The sequence below is a fragment of the Pholcus phalangioides genome, unplaced genomic scaffold (genome assembly GCF_987345545.1).
Source record: "Pholcus phalangioides strain wild (caught in Gottingen) unplaced genomic scaffold, Ppha-v1.0 ptg000014l_1, whole genome shotgun sequence".
Classification (NCBI taxonomy): Eukaryota; Metazoa; Arthropoda; class Arachnida; order Araneae; family Pholcidae; genus Pholcus; species Pholcus phalangioides.
Window position 1 is genome coordinate 23,393,700 of NW_028301607.1, and position 22,804 is coordinate 23,416,503.

General features: G+C 39.2%; 1 protein-coding gene across 1 annotated transcript in view; it reads left to right on the forward strand.

Annotated features, from left to right (window-relative positions):
* The window catches only part of LOC149078298 (uncharacterized), a 135,014-nt gene that overhangs the window by 67,412 nt on the left and 44,798 nt on the right, over positions 1-22,804 (forward strand). The window contains exon 2 of the mRNA XM_089241937.1: positions 6,619-6,694. The gene's annotated coding sequence lies outside the window, so the exon portion shown is untranslated. The remainder of the gene's footprint in view (positions 1-6,618; positions 6,695-22,804) is intronic.

Consider the following 22,804-nt stretch of genomic DNA (forward strand, 5'->3'; position numbering starts at 1 on the left):
AAATTCAAGCATCCCGTCATTGCTTCAGGAAATGAAAGCTAGATGGCAACATGAACACGAAACCAGCGCAACTCGACTCAGAACACACATTCCGGCATGTGTCAATTCATTAGAAATTTTGTAGAGGAATGTGTACGAGGTGCATGTTCGGTTACGTAGTTGTAGTATATCCAATGACTACTAGGTGAAATGAGCTACGCCGCTTTGGCGGTCGATTGGTCATAATGACGGCTCGCACGGGTTCGAGCTCCACCGTTACCACAGTGGTGGTTGGCTGAAGTTCGTTTTCTGTGGTTCCCAACTTCGAGGCGCATATGCGAGCCGATCTCCCCGTTAATAAGTCTCGCCGCAGAGAGCAACAGGCCTGCAAATAGTAGAAATATTCCATCATTACACTTCACTCACTTTATTCCTGAAATATATTATAGCATCACTGAAAAAATTGTTTACAATTTTTGTTAATTGCATTTTTAATTGGGTTGCTATATTTTTGAAATATATTGCATTCATATTTTTATGGCCATGTTTTTCTCAGCCACCTCGTTGGGCATTTTGTCTGTTGTGGCGTTGTATTTGTATTTGTATTTATATTTAAGACACAACACAAAATACTCACTCAGGCAGTTAGGTACACTTACACTTCCGGCACAACTCACTAGGTAGTGAGCCCATAGATGGCGATAGACCGTTGCGATCGGCTTGAAGGAAAGGAATGGCCTACTTCAGTGACGCCACGAGCTTCACGTGGAAGTTTTCTGCTACAGGTGGTGGTGGCTAGCGTGTGTAAAGAGAGTAAGAAGAAATTTTTATAGATATTGCGATAAGGCGATGAGTAGCCATCCGTTGCCATTTTTAATAATGTTTTACGGTTTTAGTAACTGCCCTCCACCGCTAATTTTTCTTTCTTGTGTTGTGTTCCCGGGTGAGATAAACGTACTCAAATTTCTCCATAATTTTTTGAAAACAGTACTTTGGGACCCGTTCCTTGTTAGAAAATTACAAACATTAATGAAACCCATTGATCACGTTCGTGAAATGAATCTAAGGCAAAAGGTATTTTTATAATTGCTTGCAAATCAATTATAAATATCATTATCTCATAATGCAATGCATATTGTCAATTTGAACTTAATGTGTATATAAATTAATGATAACTATGCAGGAATCATATTCACTCCTATTAAGTTGTAAAATACGTGATTGATATCTGTTACGGTCAGCGAAGAAATCTTTGGTGAAACGTATCTCTTCAAGCCGAAATGTTTGCGCATGGGTTTACAAATTACAAATACTTTGCTTCGACATTCAACTTTGCCCATTTTCTCCATGTAGGGAAACTATGTGAGTGGGTGGTTGGCCATATGAGCGATCGAGTGAGTATGGGATTGATGTGGGAACGATAATTACATGTTTCCAAGTTCGTGGGTGAGTTACCGATCGAATGAGTGCATGCACGAAAGACTCACTCACCAGCTCATTCATCCACTCGCCTAGTCACTCACCCACTTACTTTATCCCGTCCCGGGCGAAATGTCAGGGCCAAATTTCGGAGGGTGAAACGTCCGGGGATGAAAATGGACAGGGCGAAAAGTCTGAGTTGAATTTCTGGATTCCTTCACGCACCTATGATACAAGAAATACAACATTACTGTCATGCTATTTATTCTCAGTTTTAGGATGGTCCCGCGTAGAAACAAGAACAAGTAGTAACGTCTCCATAGGGTTAAACAGGGGGTGTACAGAAGTAACAAGAGGATCAAAAGCCATCTCAAGGGTAACAAAAAAAAAAGAAACGAAACCAATAAGAAAGAGATAGAGACGAACTGCGACAAATATCGTAAATTTATCTCTCAGCGCTTTTTTCCGACCCATAAAACAGCAACAGCCACATTCATTCCGCTTAATGCTTGAAATATTGCGCCTTATTTCTCATTCATGGGAATCGCTCCGGTTTTTTCCGCCTTATTTTTTAGATGCGTCGCATCAGTTCTTTTTTCTCGCGTGTGTGGTTCAGGTTTCTTCTATTTTTTTTCATCGTGCTAATATATATGAGGAAAAAAATAAATAAAACTAACCTCTTTTTTCCCCTAAAGAGGAAATGTAGGAAATAAAAGCACTATATAACACACACAAAACAAAAATTGATAAAAAGGAGTCGTTTCAGGAACTTGTTTCGCACGTTACGGCGATTTAGTTGTCTCTGGAACAGGTTGCGACTCCTCCCTTGTTTCATTTCTGGTCGAATAGCCAATAACACGCTCCAATGGCACTGTCTGTGACTTCTTCTTTGCAGTCAAGTTTCCAACCCCGTAGGAATTCTCTTTTGGAAACACACCTACCCGGGGGACAAACGTTTACAACTTCCTTCGCATTGCCTCTCTTATATCGTATTAATACCACATCAATTGATGTGTTTTTCAGCTCTATTTATGCTGTTGCAATGAAAGAAATAATCATTCGATCGATTGAATTCAAGAGAATTCGTGATGAGAATCGTAAAAAATAAATATTCGTGATTCAAGAAAGAGAACTGCAATATTAATTTCCCGAGCAATAATCAAGAAGAATGATGATTACAGTATTTCATAATTTTAATGGCTGTTCATCAAATAGAGCAGCGTTTCCTCTGTATCAAGTTTCTCCAAAAATCACCAGAGGAATTGAGAAAGCGATTAGAACTTGGTTCGAGATAGAACCTAATGTCCTAGACAGAAATTATTGGGTTTAAAAAAGCTCACTCTCCTACACACTATATAATTGCAGATTCTATGAAATGAAATCTATGTTGATCTATACGCATTCTGTAGAACCATCGGAATTCCATACCGGAATGTTCTATATACTTTCAAATATCAAAGTTAGATGATAGCACCAGTATAACACAAAGCAAGCATAACTCTGACAATATGATAATACGTTAGTGCACGCATATTCACACTCACACAATACATTCCTTCCTGCTTGCACCAATTCGTTAGAAATTTTGCAAAGGGGTGTGCATGAACGATTAAGTAGTAGTATATTCTAGGTAAAGCAGTCTCCCGCACAGAGAGCAGGCTGATCTTCATCCCGAAACTTTCATAACACGAAAATTCACGTCGGCCATTTTCACTTCAATACATGAAGGCAGATGGCAGCACCCACTAAAACATGAAGCGAAAGGAACTCGACAACATACGTTAGAATCACACATACGCTTAGAGAACGCGTTCCCGGCTTTTACCAATACGTTAGAAATTTCTCACCGGGATATTTACGAGGTGCATGCACTGTTAAGAAGTGGTATGTATGTTCTGGGAAAAGCTTTGGGGTCAAAGTCAGTCTTCTAAACTTATTTCCTCTTTCATCCATCATCCTCTTTTTTCCACACATTTTTCCCTATCATCCCTCCCTCCATGCTAAGCCAATATTACCATAATGCAAGGCCTTACCAGCCTAATGACCACAATGATCCATGCTAATCATTACAAGGGACTTCTACCTTGCAATGATCATGAACCCTCCAGTCAGTCCCCCCCCCCCCCAAGAAGGGATTTAGCCCATTCTTGGAAACACTATTCTCTTAGTGACATTGATGTTCTAGACACAAGAACTGGAACCTCACACCAAAGGGTACTTTAGCTCCGTTCCAACAATGAATTTAGTGAGGGTTTGAGCCATATCTTTCCCCAATTATGCGCACACATTCATGGATTTATAATATAATGCTGACCGTCCCCTTTGCTTAAATGAACTAGGTATTATATGGGAAGTTTTGCAGCACCACACCATGTTCCATACTCTCGATATATTTTTCGTATTTGAACTTCTGGTTCTGAGGAATCTTTGGAATAATATCCACATGTGTTTTATCATATCAAATATGTTCACCATGTTCTATCCTGTTCCTAATCAGGTCAGACATTGCACTGTTCGGAGATGTCCATGTCTCCTTGGGGGATGAAACGCTTACGTTCCTTCTTGCGGCAGAATCTGGGTGTCTTGTGAGCTGTTTCTCCAGTTTCTCAAGGTGAACATCGCATTTTTGAGCTTCGAGACACAACCAATAGACACTTTCAAGCTTCAAAACATCACTCTTACTCAATAAAAGTTACCGAATTAGTGTTTTTCTAACATGTCTGCCGTAAACACTGCGATGTCGTTGACCTCATCAAGTGAAAACACACGACTACTCAATATATCGATATATCCTTCCATTTTCCCAGGGATTCTCTCTTTTGTCATTTTCGTGATCTAATAGCAGAAAGCGTCGGTCGATGTCGTCCCTGATGAAGACTTGTATCTGTTGGATACTGTATTCCCAACTATAGTGCAGAACAGTTGCGAGGAAAAACGTTTCCGTAATATATGTTGGTTTTTCTTTTTTCATTTTGTCTGTGTCTGCGGTACCAGAAAGAAGTACTGTATAGTGAAAGAAAATTGTGTGTTCTGTGTATGTGTGTTCGTACACACACATGCACGCACGCATTCACTTTCATTCGCGCTGGTAGCGAGGCTAATGGATTTCCCAATACGCAGATGGTGCCTCTTTCTTTCGTTCGACCGTTAACCATGCAATCCGTCGGCATTCATGTAACAGCCGAACATCCCGGAAAACTTTTAGTTGAACGTATATTCGCAGCGACATCACTCACTCGCAGTACTGATACTTATGACTGTATCCGGTATTTTCGCTATTGCTAAAAGGGAAAAAAAATCGCTTTTACTTGCTCTGCTACGTAATATGTATATTCCAGAAAATAAAGCGCACGGGATCGTTTTTGATGGAACGAACCGCTAATTTGTTCAAGCTCACAAGCATTACTTAGTAAATGCCGGTACACAAAATGCGCAGATGCGTGCAGAAATGCCTTTGTGCACACTTGTCAGAAAAATGAAAATTTACTTAATTACTTCCATCCTTGTCTTGAATGAAAGGGACTTTTTTTGCGAGGGAAATACTGAGGTGCCATCTTTCGGTGGTCGATAAAGTACGACCATATTTATTATGTCAGCTTTACGGTTGTTTCTTGTGTTATACTGGTGCTGCCATCAGTTTCATATCAATATGTTGAAAACGGGAAATGCTTGAATTTTTATGTTACGTAAATATCATGTTGAAAGGTATCTGCGGAGAAAATTTTTCGAATGGGAGACAAAACATTCGCGCCTTCAAGTTGGAAAACCACAGAAAAGAAACTTCATCTGACTATCATTGTCCTTCCAACGATGTCCGAACCTAGATCTTCGCGATGAGAGTCCAGCATGATGCTCACAGGATCGCACAGCAGCAGTTAATGTCACTATTTGCCAATGTTGCTCAATTCGTCGTGCGTAACAGTTTTGTTTGGAGCACCATCGGCATCCTTAGCGCCATGCGCAATTGGATACGAATAACGGATTCAAAGTTCACCAAGACGCTTCCTTATTTACATCTGACCCTGTACATTCGGTATCTCGATGCGTGTAATGGTGCTTACACACGTAAATGCAAACTTGACAAACATGCAGCAGCTTTTTGCGCAGGCATGCACAACTTCTCTTTCGCCTCCATACGGTACCAGCATGCTTGCATAAGCACCAGTTTTTTTCGCTAAAGCAATTTATGGAAAATGTATCGACAAAACAGTCCAGCACAAGTGAGTGACCGCTTGACCGAAGCAGGGGTCCGGGAGTGGAAAACATGAGTGAACGAATGAGAAAGTGAATAAGCAAATCAGCGAGTGAGTGTGAATGAGCAAATGATTGATCAAGTGACCGACCATATGGGCGTCCAAGTGGCCAAATGAGTGACCTACTTGCGCATTCATTCATTTGCGCAAATGCTCGATCACTCATTTGAACAATTGCTCATTCACTCTATCATTTGCTCACTGACATTCTCAATTGCTCATTCACTCTATCATTTGCTCACTGACATTCTCAATTGCTCATTCACTCTATCACTTGCTCACTGACATTCTCAATTGCTCATTCACTCTATCACTTGCTCACTGACATTCTCAATTGCTCATTCACTCTATCACTTGCTCACTGACATTCTCAATTGCTCATTCACTCTATCACTTTCTCACTGACATTCTCAATTGCTCATTCACTCTATCACTTGCTCACTGACATTCTCAATTGCTCATTCACTCTATCACTTGCTCACTGACATTCTCAATTGCTCATGTATTTTCTAATTTGCTCATTGAATTGTTTAATTGCTCGTTAAGTCACTAATTTTGCTCACTTGGCTATTAACTTGCTCATTCACTCACTCACAAGCAGAGCTGATTGAAGCGGTGAAGTATGATACGCATGCTTGTGCAAATGTGAGGCTTGAACAAGGATGCATTATCAAATTCACTCTCTTGTTCAATCACGATGGTTGCGCAAAATTCTCATAAAAACGCTCAAGCATGCTTGTAAAAAAATATTGCACATGCACGCTTGTCCAGATTTCAGTTACGTGTGCAGGCACCGTGTGCACTCGTTCAGGGTTCTAAGAACAATGATTATAATATGTCTTGATAATTTTCAAGGTAATCGAATAATCAATACCGATATAAAATATTTGAGTCGTATAATTAACTATGTTGAAAATTATAATATCGACCGATTCGAAAATTAACATCGATCTACTTTTCTTTCTAGTTATGCTGAAACACAGAAGCCTCCTGAATTGACAATTTCTATATTCTGGAGCAGGAACCGTAACTTGCTTATCAAGGTGAGGGAGATATTATGACCTTTCTCAATACTATATTACTCAGTCTCATTTGCTATTTTTTTCGGATTGTTAGTGAATGGCGTAAAGCTAATGGGGGGTAGTCGGGAAACCAAACGATAGGGATATGCTCGAGACGAACTTGAATATGATTGCTGCAGAGCTATAGAATGGAACATCACCTTTACTTTGCTGACAAGTGCACGGTCACTCATTTTGGTTGGAACAACCCATGTTTCATTTACGAGTTGAATGGTATCACTATGCAACTAAGGTCACCAATTTGGGAATTCTCGTTGACTAGCAGCATAGGTATTCTGAACATTGTTTAACGGTGGTCAAAAAATCGAATAGAATGTTTAGTTTCATTCTTAATAAGGTGTCTTCGTGTTCTCCTAAAGTCATTCTTCTGCTAATGCGAGGCTTAGCTCGTCCTGCACTGGAGTACGCCATAATATTACGGAGACCATACCTACAGAGGTACATGGACTTTGCTGAGAGGGATGCAGAGAAGAGCTACGCGTGTTCTTGTTGGCACACAAATCTTGAGCTAAGAAGAAATACTTGATTTCTTGAATATGTTTGCATTAGCAGAACGCAGGTGTCGGGGATATAACCGAAGCGTTTAAAATTTTCCACTAGACGGATAGGATGCACCATGAACTATTATTACACCGTCAATCAAATGCTTTGAGAAGGGGGGGGGGAGCACCAGTACCGTTTAATAAAGCAAAGCCTCCTAGATGCTAGTAGTACTTAGAAGGCTTTGGTAAGGTGCAATTCCGGGTTATGGTGTCGCAGCGAGTTTTCCCCTAATAGGGTTGTAAATAAATGAAATGGCTTACGTCCAGGGGTCGTGAATTTTATCACAATTGACAAGTTCAAAAAGAAATACGATAAACATAGTGGGATAAGTGGGATACTCTGTAGATTTGCCGCTGTGGTGGTCGAGTGGTTATAGTGACGGACTCGCGATGCGAGGATCCGGGTTTGAATCCCACAGTGGTGGTCGGCTGAAGTTGGTTTCCTGTGGTTCCCAACTTCAAGGCGCAAATGCGAGCCGATCTCCCTGTTAAAAAGTCTCGCCACAGAGAGCAACAGTCCTACAACGATAAATCATTCAATCATAACACTTCACTCATCGTTAGAAAAAAACTGGTGGCAGATGGCAGCACTACACATAACAAACATTACACAGAAACAAACTTTTGCACTACACGTACACGCACATTCCCGCATGTACCGATTCGTTGGGGGGTTCCGTGGGGGGAGGGTGCATTTGGGGTGTAGCAGTAGTAGGTAGGGCCTCCAAAAAATGACTCGGGGATCCATGATGTTCTTAAGTCAGCCACCTCGTTGGGCAATTTGCCTTTTGTGGCGTTGTATTTGTATTTGTATAAATCGGGAAGTTATCTATACTTAGATTAGCCTAAATCTTTTTATGTGCAGTGTATATTATATTTTTGAAATATATGACATCCATATTTGTTATGGGCATCTTTTTCTCAGCCACCTCATTGGGCATTTTGCATGTTGTGGCGTTGTATTTGTATTTGTATTAATATTATTATTTGTTTCTTCTTTCGTGAGATATGTTTTTATATTGGGTTGCTGTATTTTGGTTACATTTGACATCCATATTTATTATAGACATCTTTTTTTCAGCTCCCTCGTTCGGCAACATCCCTGTTGTGGCCTTTGTATTTGGAATTCATATTGATATACAGCAATTTTTTTATGATCTTTTCCCATGCCGGAAAGATTAATAGGCATTTATAACGTCATTTGTAATTACCAGAATAATTCCAAAACGGAATAAATGCTGTTTTTCGTCTGGAAAAGAAAAATATCTCCTTAAAGATAGATAATCTCTCAGTCCGTTTCTGATGGGTGGAGATCCGATATTCACCCGGAGACGAAGAGTCGTTAGCACGACGTCGTCGCAGTGTAAATGAACCTCGAGCAAAAGTGGAAGGTTGTGCATTTCCCACGAGTATCGCACATTACCCGAGCTTTAATTGCGATAATCAGTTCCAGGACTTTCAGAAATATCTTCGGAATCGATTTCGGCGTTCTCCGATACACCGATAACACTCGTGAGGGCCTCCGCTCGGCACTCGTAATGACAAGCGCGAGCTCATTCGGTATTCAGCGCATTATCTGTCTGGCTGAAGAGTTCTTTCTTACGAACGCCTATTTCGAGCGTATCGGTATTTGAAGTTCCGTAACGGTTGAAGATTTGTTTTCCGAATCCTTCTGTTACATATACAGGCCCTATAGAATACTCTCGCACAACTCGTTTCTTCCAACCCGTCTGGCACTAACGCTCTGTAATGTCCTGGCTAATTAAGTTTTCATAAGTGCGTATTGAAGAAACCAAAGTAAATACCAAATCGAGAGGCGCATAATATATATATATATATATATCTTTCCGCAACAGTAATTTTCTTAAAAAGCAAAAAAAAGTAAAATGCAAATTCTTGTTCTCTTCAGTAGAAGTTGATTTAGACCAGGGCTTTTTAAAACACTGTACGAGGGTGGTGGAACAGATGGTGTCCCACCTTTTTCTCATGCTTTTCTATGAGTTTTGGAAAAAATGTCTGCCGTTCAAAGAGTTAACCTGTTTCGCGACCCAGAGGCTTCCGAAATAGAATGTACAAATCCAGTGACAGCCAGGGACTCTTGAGAAATGGGTCTTGACTCAAACTTGATTCACGTGGTGCTTCCGAAATGGGCTATGCAGATCCACTTCCAGCTCGGGATTTTTGCTCTATTTGTCAAGATCCAACCTTGATTCGCAGGGGGATTCTGAGATGGGTCGTATAAATCAGAAGCGCTGACCATTGCTGGGGCTGAAAATTGCCATTCGTTCCGTATATACAGCACTCAAGCCCCTATGCATAAGGTGGAATGGTCCGTTGCACTGTACATTCATTAGTTATTTTAGGGGGTGGACTGAGTCCCTTCACTGAATTTAGTGGAGGAGGCTTAAATAGCCTCAGCCTCAGGGTTCCGGCACCCGTGGTATAAACCTACTCACAATCCTGTTGCAAATGCACTTATTGCGTCACTTGTCCAAAAAAACCAGTCTTCCACAAGCCAAGGACCCACGGGTTCAAAATCTTTTCAATATCCTTATAAAAAATAGCCCACCTCACTACTCTCTCACTTGCAGCAGAAAGGAGCTACACTGTTCTAATTCATCAATATAAATTGTAAAACACCAGATGGTGACATATCCCAGGATCAGGTCTCTCTTTGTCAATTCAGGAATTTTCTCTCTTTCCCAAGTTCATCTTCACATTAGCTACCTGTTGGAAACCTTCGTAATTTTCCATGTCTCCCAATTTCTGCAACTGCTGTAATTGAGATTCGAATTTCCCGTATTGTTTTGTATTTTAGATCCCAACATTTAACAATTTATTGCATTTAAGATTCTAAAATTTCCTGCATGCAGCTCTAGAAAATTAAAAATCGTAAAAAAAGTTGGAAATGTTCTTTAAATGCTGTTTCAGTCTATTTCTGTGAATATGAATTTTTTTGAAAGTTATAAACTCGAAATTCTTCTTTGGAGAGATTCTCTCTGTGGTCTTCTGAAATCTTACATTTGTCTGTATCCCCCCCCCCCCAGAATAAACGCGGAGGAAACTCAAAACCTAGAAAGCTCCTTAACCTGGTCTAAAAAAAAGGCATGCGTTTTCACCTTTTAAGACAGTGCAGGCCAAACAAAAAAATCCATGAAGCCCAGTGGCCAATATTAGCCATACTGTGGTATCTTAATAGTAGGCTGTGAACAGATAAACCCAACGGGCCCCAGGGTTTCAAGGCAAACAGGAAGCCCCACATTATTAAAGAATTTTATTTATTCCGAGATAATTTTTTCATTAAATATGAATTTTCTTTGATACTTAAATTATTTCGTCATTACGTATGAATTTTCATTGATTTCAGAATTATTTTCTTCATTAGATATGAATTTCTTCAATTCGGAAATAATGTTTGCATTGAAAATGAATTTTCATTAATTCTGAAATCATTTCCTCATTTCATCTTCATTAAACATGACTTTTTATTAATTCTAAAATTATTTTTCCACTAAATATGAATTTTTCATTAATTCTCAGCAATAATTTTTTAATCAAATACGAATTTTCGTAAATCAATAAATATATTGCTCACTTAAAAACAATCAAACTACCCCTCTTAAAAATCGTATTGCTCCCTCCCCCCCACCCGAGGCGTAAGCCCTATGTTGCGAATCATGGCACCAAAGGTGCTAGGAGATCATGGAATCATTTTTAAAATTATGCACGGTATCAGGAGTGGACGAACCTGATACCGAATTTCCCTGGAATATAGAAAAGGACATACAGTGTTATCTTTGGAGCGCAGTACATTGAACGCTGAACGAATATTAACAGATTCCGCGAGACTCGATTCGAGATCCCCGAGGAAAAGCCACCTCAAAAGATATCTCCATCCGTGTACGACAGAGATTGTAGAGCACATGAAGCTTCTACGCATAAAAGCAGGTGCCCTTCATTGCTCATTCCCGAAAAGTTCTCCGTGGCAATTAGGATTTTTTTTTTAAATGTAGATTATGGTCTTTTACACATCATTGTCTTTTGCCACATTCTCGACAGCGGTTATCAAGTCTTATCCTCCCCCCCTGCGTACTTAAGAAGGCGGGTGCGACAATCAGCTACACTGTTAGAAAGATTTCGTGATGCACATACTAAGTTTCCCACACACACACACATACACGTACATGCACACAACCGAGCAATTAACGATAGGAGGGTGGGGGGGGGAGTGAGTGGGGAATCACCGCCCCCCCCCTCCAATACCTCATTCTAATTCAAAGCGCCACGCAAACTGTTTTCGGTGCAGAGCCATCGAAATTCTTCGACTGTCGTGATTAGAATACTAAATTGTGGTCAGATGAGGATTGCCGTGAATTCCTCTTCTTCTTACGGATCATCGATGCTCTTTAGAAACCTGCAAATGATTAAACATCGCTGGAGTATATTGAACTCAATGGGAGACTTCCATTGCTATTCTTTTGAAAGCATCGTTCAATCACATTTACTCGTATCTCATTGGTGTTTATTTGATTTTGTTTTGGAAACCGTAAAACCTCAGATCATTATATGTTAGGGGGTGCATAACCTTTTCATTCCGTTAGATGTGGAAGTTCTGCCACTCGTGGGCCAGAAGCTCGTGTACATAAAGTGACCATATGACCCGTATTTTACGGGACACTCCCGTAATTTTTGTCGTACCAAATTTTTAATGAAATGTCTCATTTTTTTTCATTCTAAACGAGCCTACCAGCGGACGCAACTCCCTCCCCCCCCCTTATTAGAAGATTTTATTCGTAGGGAGGTCTAATATTACATCTGACAATATTAGCAAAACCTCTATCTACTTTTTAAAATTGTTTTTAATTTTTTTGAATTATTTTGTTCTTTTTTTTAGATGGATGGCCGCCATTACCATTTTCTTTTCACTTAGGCCTACCCCCTAAATACCTCTCACGTATTACCCCCGGTTGGGAACCAATGCTCTATTTCATCTTAAAATCTACTCTCGTGATGTATTGCTACTTTCGTCACTTGTAGCGACTAATCAACGTATGCTGATTTCCTTCATGTTGAAAAAGGAATGAATGGCATGAATATATATACGTCTGGAGTATGCGATCTTTATTTCATAATCATATATACGATCATAGATTGTCCGAAAATGCAGGACAAATCAAAACCTTGCGATGTGTTGAATGAACATCGCATTGCATTATGATATTCAGGTATGTCTGGGGCGAGAGTTTTTAAGTTCGTTCTCATATTCCGGGCAGTGAAGAGAACACTCATTCAATAACAATTTTCTTCTGAAGATATCCGAATAGGGTAAGGTGCTGGTCATAGAAGAGGTGACTGTGGGCGGGCAGAGTGTGAAAGGGAAAGAGACGGTGGCGAGAGAGAAACGAAACACACGTCTAGTCAGACGAACGACATTTAATACAAGTAAAGAGAATAACTATCATACAACCAAGGTTTCTGTCATACAACAGCGGTCAAGTGGAGGGAAAAAAGAAAGTCCCCAAAAGAGGGGAAACGTTACGTATAATGGGAAAGAACATGAATACACACAGTAAAACGTGGAAAATGATATTATTCCAACAATGACAACGTTCATATAGCCTACCTTTCAATATTTACTATAAAGTCTCCGTATATTAACGTGCCGGAATATATTGGTAATACTTTTGACACGCTCTCTGGATATTGTGTAGGGACATGCCGTAACACGCCATCAACGGAACGACATACTTTCAAATGCACGGCTTATCCGTTGAAAAGTGATCGGTACCGATGCTCAGGGCCGTCTTAAGAGTATCATGGGCCCCCGCGCCAAGTGGGTTTTCGGAGGCCCTATCTGGTAAATCCTATAAAATTTGAACTGGATTTCATTTTTGTGAGGCCCCTCTTCTCTTGAGGCCCCCGGGCCGTGCCCGGGTGGGCCCATGCGTTAAGACGGCACTGCCGATGCTGATTGGTGCTAGGACCTGCTCGAATTACAGCGCATCTTCATACTCTAATTCAGTGATTCTCATTGTTAAGACACAGATTCCAGTTTTATTACTTAACACAACACTGCGTAATTTATTGTCCCTTACCAGTATTGTTTGATAAAGGACAATTCTAGGTTATGTTATCGCTGGGAATTTTTCTCTAATAGGGTTGTTAATAAGTGGAATAGCTTACCCCCGGAGGTAGTAAATTTTAACACAATTGATAAGTTCAAAAAGAGATAAGATAAACATGTGGGAGAAAATCGAGAAACTATCCATACTTAGAATAAGACAACCATAAGTATTCTTTATGGGTATTATGTAATATTTTATCATGTATATATATTGTTTGCAATTGCATTTTTAATTTAGGGGTTGCTGTATTTTAGAAATATATGACATGCATACTTGTTATGGGCATCTATTTATCAGCCACCTCGTTGGGCATTTTGCCTGTTGTGGCCTTGTATTTATCTTTTCAGAATTTTCCTGATCATACCGCGCATTTGATCCTGAGAATTATAGCATTGCATCTATATCCCAAATTTCATCCTATTTTTTTGTATTCCTTCATGGGGCTGTAATTTTTATTGTAATCTGTGTATATTAAATATAATAAGGGATCACAAATGTCACAGAAATTGTGATTTATTTTCATTACACATGGTTGATAAATCACGTATTTTTGCAGTAAATGCAATTTTGTCTTCAAAAACATTTTTTATATCCAAAATGTTTCGAGTGCATTTCGAGCATCAGAGATGATGTAGGTGACGCTCTTCTCTTCTTTCCGGCTCTACTCGAGATATATTTCTTAAAGATCTCGGACTTTTTCTTTAGGATTTTGTAATTCAAATTCACACTATTTTTTATTCCTTCAAAAAGTAAATTTCACATAACAAAAGAAGAACCGAAGGATGGAGGGGGGGGGGAGAATTTCAGAGGAATGAGGGGGGGGGGGGACACGAGAATCCGCATCATCAGAATCCAATAGCTGTGCGTGATCCAAGGACGAATTGTTCTTCCCGTTCTTATCTCGATTCTCTTTCTTCTCATTCTTCAATCCTTATATTTTTCTGGTCTTTTCTTCTTCTTGCTGATTCTTTTCTTTCTGTCTTCTTATTCACTCTTCTTCTTTCCTGTAGATAAAGCGAAAGGAATTCTGGAACATTCTATTCTACATCAAATCCCGATAGCCGTGGAAACTAAATCCGAGATCCGTCTTCTACTCATCGATATCCTCTTGTACCGCCTATTCACCGAGTGAAGGACGAGCCAGGAATCCCTCAAAAAAAACGTAAAAAGAAGAGAAACTTAAAAAATAGAGTGAGCTCTTGTACTTTGTGAGACCCTCAACCAAAAGAGGTGAAATCTCCCCTAAAGTATTATTTATTATTTCCGTGGAACCAGAAAATAAATCAAATGATGCTGAGGTATTTTTTAGTTCACTCTAAAGCTCAGTTTATTTTATCTGAATCCTCGGGGAAGGTATTTGCACCTGTTTAACGGTAATCGAGTTTTTACACTTCGTTCGAGAAGCCAAACGTCTAACATGCGAAGCTATGGGAACGAGGGAACGGCTTTGAGTGTCGCTGGAAATTCAGACGCAACAACAAATGATGAAGGCATTGGTATTTCTCCAACTGTGCGCACTCCAAGCGCGTGCGGAAAACCCACTGTCAACAATTAACCGCCACGAAATTCACCGATAAGGCAATTCATCGGTATGAAATTTCACCGACAAAATATACATCGACATAGGAACATGGTGAGTAAGTAGATGAACAGATGATGAGAAAGTGAATGATTGATCAAGTGAATCAGGGGGCTGGTGAGTAAGCGAATGAATTAGTGAATGAGCAGATGAGGAAATGAGCGAGCGAGTAAGCAAATGAGCGAGTTAGTCACACATACGGTCACTCACTCTGTTACTCACTCACTCACTCACCTAAGCGCACATGATCACTGACTCACTCAATCACTCAATCAGTCACTTGCATGCACTCTGTCATTCACCCACTCCATTGGTCACTGACCTTTTCAATCACTCACTCACTAAGTAACTCATATGGTCACTGAATCACTCTTCAATTGCTTACTTACCCCCTCTCACTCTGTCATTCAATCAATATCTCACGCAGTTGGTAGCTCACCCACTCATTCGATCACTAAGACGGTTACTCCGTTACTTGGCGACCCACTAAATTACTTGATCACTCACTCTATCACTTATTTACTCATACGGTCACACACAAACTTTTTCTTGAGTCCATTCAACAACTCATTCTGTCGCTTGCTCATTCACATATTCATTCAATTGTTCATTCAATCACCCAATCACTAGGTCAGTCACACACTGGGGATAAACTGTAGTCGATGAATCTTTCCAGTGGTGATTTTTCCGGCAGTGATTCGTTTGTCCGTGAATTTTCCCAGCGGAAGTCATATTGGTAAATTGCGTGGAGGTAAATTGTGATCGGTGAATTTTCGGTAAATCCACTCCAAGAGCGATAACATTAGCGCGCTCTTTACTAGTGATGCGCAAGATACGGCCCGCCAAACGTTTTACTGAAAAGTATCAATACACAAAACACGATAAATATCTAGGCTGACTATATTTCCTTCAAAAATAACGGGGAAAATAAAATTGGGATCCATACGGGATATCATAAATTACCACCAAAAAATTATCAGTCAAATTAAATTGCCAGTTATAGCTGAAGATCCGCCAACGGTGGGAAATAGGGAGCTTTTTGAAGACCAATTTGGTGAAAATTTACAATTCATCAAACAAAACTAATCACATGTACGACCAATATGTGAGATGAATATTTTTATATGGAATGGTAATTATGGCTAAACCATGAAAAAAAGAAACAATTTTAATTCTTAATTTTAAAATTGCAAATAAACCTGATTAAAAATAAGAGAGAAAATATGCAAAATTTTTTAAAAAAAACTTTCCACGATCAAAGTTATGGAAATGTCCCTTAAAACACTGTCATATGGTTACACTATAAATGCACGTTCCTGGCCCAAGAGCGGCAGAAATACCGCATACCTGTCCCGCGGAATGAAAAGTTTGCACGCCACTGCGCTCTATACATTCAGGGAAAAAAGCTTTCAATAAGTATGGTTTTCGTTCTACACCACGGGTAAAACAATTAATGCTAAATACAGAAGACTGGATGCTATGAGGGGGATGTTGTTTTTGAAAGAAAATTTACAGGTTTCTGTGAAAATATGCCTTCTATAGTCCGTTTCAGGTTAACTTTGCAGTGCAGAGAAAGGTAGAGTGTATTCCTTCGCCACAAAATATAGTTCCCATATATCGGAGGCTTACGATGATCGGGAATTACGGGAATTTATGCAGAATATTTAAATTTTTTGAATGATTGAAAAAAAATATTGAAAAAATATTGTTCTGAATCGATCTTTATTCGTTTAAGAATTTTAAATTAGGTCAACATTATACGTAGAAAAAAAGATTTTTCTCAGTGAGATTGGCGAGAATCAGGTACACATAGGGTGACCATACGTCCCGTATTTCCCGGGACAGTCCCGGTTTTTTTTCCTTTTTCTAGCCGTCCCGACTTTTTGACAAAAGTGTGCCGGTTTCTCCGGTTTTTTACATGACGCCTACTTGGAGTTTTATTCTTTATTGAAGTCAAAGATTGAAGAAATTTTTGAACTCATAAATTATATTATGATAATTACAACTACAAATAACATTATTCTCCCATATTTGGTTTTGCGAACGTTTTATTTTGTGGAATCCACAGCAATTAGCAGTAATGCTTCGTTTCCCGCCATTGCGATTTTTCCGTAATTTCAGCAATATTTGGCAACATTGTTCACTTTTGGCGTTGTTCTTGGCGATAATTGGCGATGTCCCGTATTTCCCCGTATTTGGAATCCGAATGTCCCGTATTCCTTTCGAGGAAATATGGTCAGCCTAGGTATACCTTACCATGATCGCGCATCGATACATTGGTTGAAAGGCTTTCGTTGTCATAGCAACGTGTGATGCGGTTCCCTCGTAGCTTCCCTTTCACTGCAAAGTTAACTTGAAACGAACTATAGATAATAATTGAAAACATCCATTCAGAGCGTATTATACAGGGTGGGCAAAAAGTCCGTAGAAACTTTAAAAATTCATAAAAAACTGGAAAAATAACCAAAATAATAAATGCTTTGCAGGGTTAGCATCGCTAGGTCACGGGACAGGAAAAATAAATAAAAACAGCCGATGGGTGGCGCTGACGTACACAATTCAAAGAAAATATACGCAAATAACGAACAGAATGCCTCCAGATCGTTTATTGTAGCTGTATGTGTTCCACGTTACCACCACCATAGGGGATAACACATTGCAGGCGAGTCACAAATTCAGTAACGGTAGAGTGCAGCAGGTCCACATACACGGTTTACAACGGTGAAATGGTTGTGCATTAGGAGCTCTAGTACTTATAACCGTGCCATTTGCATATATCCACTGAAGTCGCTCGTACCAGCGCCACATATCGGCTGTTTTTTTAGTTATTGCTTTTTCACTCTTAAAAAATCCCCGTGACCTAGAGATGCTAACCCTGCAAACCGTGTTTCATTTCGGTTATTCATTTTTAAAGTTTTTACGGTTTTTGCCCACCCTGTATTACATGTAAATAAACATCATCAAACTAAAACTCCTAGTGCCATCTGTCAAATAAAAAATACAATTGTTGTAATTCTTCGTTTGAAATCGATGATTGGTTTTTGATGAATGTGCTGCACCAAAAATAAATAAAAAAAAATGATATAGAATATTTTTTATATAAGTAATAAATATCATTTGTATCATGCAGTTTATACTCTTAAGTTTTAAGTTATTTTTTGTGTTGTGAAATAACATTAGTAAAACCCGCAAAATGTAGCCGTCCTTAGCTTTTCCATTACACTTAGAAAAAGCTGAAGAGGATTATACATTACGGATTTCACAAAAGTTCATTTGCAACACACAAACAGCAACTATTAAAATATCGAGGCAAACACGATAAGGGGCCGCGAGTAAACAAACATGGTACAAAGGAGGTCACAGGCTCAAAAAAAGTTGAGAAACAGTTCCGTAATAATAATTGTGTAATAATTATTCTCAAAATATTTCATAGATACGCACTTCACACAGGTATCACTTGGAATGCCAAGCACAATCCCAACTAGCGTCGACATTCCCTCGGAATTTCCTCGATATTTACGTCCTTTTCTTTAAATTTATCTCTCAAAGAATGAGAAAGGAAAAGACAGTTCGTTGTTTGTTTCCCACGCGGAAGGAGCGACGTGTATGGAATAATGCCAACCCATCTCATGTGACAGCTAAAGAACAAGTATTCCTAAGTATTGATTATAGATATTATGCACCACAGCATCACAGTAAGCGCACACGAGAAGAATAGAATAAATAATATAATATTGAATAAAAAAAACAAACAAACCAGTATAGATATATTCTTGATGGAAACAAAAAGCAGCAGCAACCCGTCCACCCACTCGAATGCGAAAAACTGTCAGCTTTTGTAAACGGAAACATGACACGCCATTGATCGGGTGCCTCTTCTTATCGGCTTTGGGATTTAGTGTTTTGCGGTGTGGTCCAAGTGTTTCTTCTTATTCTTGAACCCTTCTCTGGACTACGCGGGAAGTTGCCAGAAAATGCCGCGAATAGAAAAGCTCTTTTTTGTTTTGGTTCTCCTCCAGGCATTTGATTTCTTGTTGAAGCTCTCGCTCTCCTCCGCCTCCACAAAAAGTTATAAAAATTCTCTAGAATGGAATCAGATTTATAAGGATTCGCGTGTATAACGTATATATAGCATGTGGCCGAAATCAATGGACAAAGAATATTTTTGGTTTATTCTTATGATACCAGTGGGTTAAAAATTTATATTTGAGACTTACGTATAGTCTGAAAATACAGTAATATCCCGACTAAAGCTACTACACCGAGTCGTGCGATTTCGGAGTTAGATTTTCTGTAAAAAGTGCACATTCAGACACTTTAGAATGCAGTTAACGTCGCTTATTAGAATCATGGATAATGTTATCATTTGGGTGGTGTTATCACTTTTGATAACAACACCCAAATCAAAGAACGGACCAACGTGGGAAAAATTCGTTTATAGTTATCGGGACTTCGGATTATTTGACGGATAATTTTGACGTCGAAATTTCTTTTTTTGCGCATTTTAAAGTTTTGCCAGCCGTATATAAGAGCTCAATCACATATCCCACAGCTAAATATGGCTGTAAGAATCGATTCACGCTCTTTTTAATTAGTGCATAGGTCTTCTCGCATAAATATCACTAATTCAAATACAGTCGAGGCCGCTTATTAAAATTAGTGATATTGCTATCACTTGGGTATTGTTATTACTTTTCCAAAAAAACGGAACTATCAATATCATAATATGGGGAAAAAAACCGTTTAAATTTACCGGATTTCGGATAATATTATCATTTTTTCCCGTCGAAAGTTTTGTTTTTGTGCATTCTGAAGCTAAGGTTTAACCAAACTTATTTTTGTTACCTGCAAGTTATCGTTATCATGCTGCAAGGCTATGTAGGAGACTAGAAGAAGTTTTCTCCCCTCAACATATGAACCTGCACTGATTTTTGAGAAGCTACAGTGTATAAGCATTAAAATTTATACGAACATTCTGTAGATTTTTATTTCTAAAAAGTAATTTTTGTTGTTACCCAGCCATGTCAGAAAATTTCGGTTTCACTGCATTATTAGCACCATTGCCATAAAGCTCTACTACTACAACTATGGCTTGACCTTCCTTTCATTCGAACCGAACTCAACTATGGTTTATCACCATGGAGCAATTTACTACGCAATGAGCTATGCCAGAAGTGTGATGCCTAACAGTTCGCGAACCAGTCTCAGACTCTTCAGCTGTCCCCAGAGAAAGAAAGTAAGACATGGCAGATCGGGCGATCGTGGTGGCCAAGCTACAGCACCGATCTATCGGTTTGGAAAAGTAACGTCCAGATAGTGGCATACCTCTCGCCCAAAATGTGTGGGCTGAATCTCCCTCCTGCTCTAACCACATACGCCACTGGAGGGCCGTTGGAACATTCTTCAGCAAGTCTAGCAGCACCTCTTGCAGAAACCTCCGGTATTTGCCCTCGTCAAGGCGTTCCGACAGAAGATACAATCCTATCAGGTGGCTACCGATGATTCCTGCCCATTGATGAGGAAGCGTCGCTGATGCTCATGTGGATTCACACACGCCCATACATATTGTGGGTATTACATGCACCATCTCGTGCGAAAGTGCACCATCGGAGAAAATAACAGTTGCCGCAAAACCTGGGCATGCTGCACTCTGCTGAAGGATCCAGAGAGCGAAGTCTACGCCCCGAGCATAATTTTCTTCAAAATGGTATGAGTGCAACCTCTTACTCTTTAGCACCTTCCATGTAGTGGATTGTGGCACACAACGGCTACAGCTCACAGCTCGTATGCTTGTAGTTGGTAGATCTGCCGCCATCTCCAAAATCTGGTCTTCCACACCTGCTATTCTGGCAGTCCTTGCACGACCTGCATGATACCGGGAAGCAGGAAAGGATCTCGTTCGCACATCTGCCGATGCAAGCACGCAAACGTTTTCGCATTGAGCAACCACCTGTGAGGAAAACGCTCACCGTGCATTCGTGCTTCCTCTGTGGTACTTCCGTTTTCAGCTCTGTAAATAAAATGCATGTCTGTTTTTTCAGTATTACTAAAGTTCGCCATTATACCGTACATTACTATTGTTAGAACGGTTACACGCTGGATTTGACGTTTGCGGAGCGGCCGTTTCGAAACGCGTTTGCGTTTCATGTTAGACCATGCATTCTTTGATGACAATTGTTGGTATTGGTGTGTGCTATCACCTCTGACAGTTTTTCCCGACTTTTCTGAATCACCCTGTATAAATAGTTTATTCCTTTATAATTTAGTTTGTCACTAAATCATAGTATAATTTTAGTTTGTTTTTAAGAAAACCCGGGCAGCACCCGGTTATTATTGCTAGTGTATTATCATTATTTTCAATTTAATATTTCTTCCCAAAAAGTTTTCCTTTCATATTTCATTCATGCTACCACCAATTCTTTTTTTTTGTTGCAGAAGTTAAGTAATAGTTTTACAATTTGTCCGCTATGCGGTGGTATGGTGCACATTGAAACATCGTTTATACGACTTTTACATTTATACGACGTTTATATTTGGTGGCAATCAGTTCCTATGAATGTTTATGTTAAAATGAATGTTACCACGTGTGTATGTGTGTGCAAAAGTGAACACCGGCACGGTGATTACACATAACTACCAATTGTCCCAATAGATAAAGTTTGATTTTTTTTCTCTAAAAAAAAAGAAAAATTCACTATCACCACCTGCGATTATGCATAATTTTCAAATAAAATGTAAAGTTTGATAAATGTTTACAACCTTTCTTGTCTTCATTAAACCAATTAGATTATTTTTTCCCTGTGCATGATACGTGCGCTACGCGTATTTTGCAATAAAAATTGAATTAAATTAAAATAAGATGAAAGAAGTTAAAAACATCCGTAACAATGTTCACACGTATCAACAAAACGAACGCAAACAAAACTAGCATTACTATTCGGAATCACCATCCTGGACCATAACTGCTGGTTCAGCTAATCAATTAATTGATTGCCAGATAATCATATTTACTAATACGAGCTACGGATTATACGTAATCACCGTTGAATATAATAAATTCTTCATTTATATGAAAAAAAAATCAGATTTTTGGGAAAAAAATTAGTTTGTCTGATTCTATTGTCGGCTATCAAGAGTGTACGCTAACGTGGGGTAAAATACATTAAAGCAGTATTCCAGTGTCTATTTACGGAGAGTGACCATTAGGGGAGGTTCCACTATAATAGTATATCTTATTGTTTCAAAGGAGACTTCAAGGACTTTTGATAGGCTACAATGTATAGACATGGCAATTTATATAAGAAGATGCTGTTGTTTCTTTCCTGTTTTTGTTTTTTTATACAGTTTTTTTTTGCCAAATTTTATGAACCTTGAAAGACCATTTCACGTTATCTTTCCGAATTAACACCACTCACAAGAAAGTATTTTCCTCCTTTAGGTGGAGGTGTTAAATGTTTAAAATGAAAATTAGAAGCAAATATTAAATCCGAAATTTCTAATTGTAAATGTAAAAAAATCCAAACTTACGATCCGTGTAATGTTATTGTGGCTCGCTGCACGGTATGAAATCACTCCTGATGGCCTATAGTCTGCAAAAGGTCGAATACCTTTGCTATGAATGTTGCTGAACGTTGTGTTTCACTAGCAAAGAATGAACGCTATTTTTGGATGGCATCTCTGACACACAATTCACTTGTACTTTAAATTCACAATGAAGCTTATAAAAAAATTGTTGTGTACTAGACTGTAGTGATATCGTGGCTCTATATGTTTTCCCAAAGCCTCCTAGGAACTTTCGTTTTTCTTCACATCCATACATACCCGA